Raw genomic sequence first — 2,253 nt, 5'->3', positions numbered from 1 at the left:
AGGGCCGCCGAGGTGAGCGCCGAAGCCGTCGCCAGCCCCGTGGCCGCTGACAGCGTGGGACGTGCGCGGCACCGGGCCCCGCTCCCGTGGAGGTCGAGCCTCCTGCCCAGCGCCGTGGCGTCTGCTCTGGGAATTCCCCGCATCCCCGCAGGCCCCCGCGAGCCGCACAGCCGGCTCAGGGCGCGGCCTCGGGGTGCTGCACCTACGGGCTCGGCACAGCGCGGGCTCCCCTTTACCCAGAGCGAATTCTGGGGAGTGGCTGTGCTCCCGGTCGCCTGAGCGCGCCTGGACTCAGTTGGGTGGCTCTGCTCACTGCCCCTTGAGGGTCAGGAAAGGGCACTGTGGGACCGCCGAGGTCACAGTGATCCCGTGCTTTGTTACCCATCATCTCCATCTGGGGCGGAACGCGGCGCCCTCTAGGCGAGGGTTTCCCACGCCACGTGAGGCTGTGCTTGGGCTTTGGGTTGAAGGTGGGAGAGGACGCTCGAGGAGCCTGAAAGGCACCGCACAGGCACGGCCTACTCACGGGCCCACCTTTGCTTCCACTTGCACCCACACAACTGACCCTACTCTGTAGCAAAGTCCATTCTGTCAGCCTATGGTCTTAGCGCCTACGGTGTGGTCAGATCCTTGCCAAGCCCTTTGGAAGATTCTAGGGCTTATAAGACCAGGGTCTTGCTCATGAGCTGGGCTCAAGACTGCGAATTAGTGAGTTAGTCGAAGGGCAGGAGGACACCCATGAACATTGCTTTTCCTGCTGTGCTTCTTTTCTGGAATGAATCAAAGGCACCCAGAGAAGAATATGATCTTGCATGCCTGGACTTCGTGCTCAGCTTCCTTTTTCTGACCCTTCCTCAACCCGGCTTTCCCATCTCCAGAGGAGATTCAGCACTCCCCTTATGGGGAGTGGGTGGGGAAACAGCCAGTCCAGGTAAGTATGGGAACCACATGGTCTGGCGAATTGAAAAAAGGAAAATCATCTCCAAATGCAGCCAGGCAGGTGGGGGTAGATCGAAGCTGAAAGAGAATGGGAAATCTGAAGAGCCCCGAAGCAGGCTGTGCTGTTGAGGTGTGAGGAACAGTCAACATTTGGAGCACTGGAGTCAGAGGTTTTGGCAGCTGTTAGATAACTTCCTGATCTGCAATAAAATTCATGTGACCAAGAGGATGTTTCCGCTATTCTGTTGCCTGGCTCCTTTCCTCTCTTGCCAGCCCTTCAAGTTTAAGAGATTTTACTGGATCCCAGTTGAAAGTGTGGGGCAGAGGAGGGGTCTGGGCAGCCTGGGACTATGCCGGGTGAACGGGGGCAGCGGAAAACTCAGGGAGCAGCTGCTTCCCAATTCTCACCTGCATGGTAACCCCGAGGCTACAATCCGAGCTGTCCACTTTCCAACCACCAAGCAGACTTTCTGACTCTCACTAAATAGTCCAAACTAAATTTGAAAAAAAAGTTCTAAGAGTTCCGTGGGTCTGGCGCTTTCTGGCCACAGCAGCCTTATTTCAGGAACGTGATCATGCATAATTAGGGCCTGACCACTGTGGAAATATATACAAGATGTTTACTTTCTTTACTGAAAACATAAAAGTGAAAAAAAAGGAAAATGTAAAAATGAAGCCCTGCTGGGTATGGTGGTGCACGCCTGTAATCTCAGCACTCGAGAGGCTGAGGCAGGAGGATCATTGCAAGTTTGAGACCAGCCTGGGCTACAATATGAGCTCAAGTCCAACCTGAACTGCATAGTGAGACCCTGTCTCAAAAAGACAAAAAAAAAAAAAAAAAAGAAGAAGCCTGGAGCACCCGGCTTGGGTTCCCTGAGAAGCAGCAACCGAGCATGGAGAAGGCCTAGCACCTGCAGATATTGACCCTTCGCCTGTTGAGCAAGGGATCACCACCAACTCGGTCCCTGGGTGCATCCCCAGGGTCCCACACAGCCAGTGCAGATGTCAAAGCACATATGGCAGGATGGAGGGTGGCACAGGGGATGGGAGTCCTTCTGCATCCCAGGGCTTTTGTGTGGGTTCCAGCCAGTTTTGAGGGAGCTGTTCCCTGACCTGAAGCTGGAGAGTAATTGAATTGGCTAATGGGCAGTGGCAAGAAGAGTAAGGTCAGACCTTGCCCAGCAGGGTGGCAGAATGCACATGAAGGCACTTTGGGGAAATCACTTTTGAGATCCCTGGGGAGAACTGAGGTTTGTAGATCAGGAGTCGCTGAGTGGGAGGGCGGCGCACATCAGGGAAGCCACACTTCACCTC

The sequence above is a fragment of the Chinchilla lanigera genome, unplaced genomic scaffold, assembly GCF_000276665.1.
Source record: "Chinchilla lanigera isolate Chin_1 unplaced genomic scaffold, ChiLan1.0 scaffold00002, whole genome shotgun sequence".
NCBI lineage: Eukaryota > Metazoa > Chordata > Mammalia > Rodentia > Chinchillidae > Chinchilla > Chinchilla lanigera.
Note: the sequence above shows the minus strand (reverse complement) of the source record.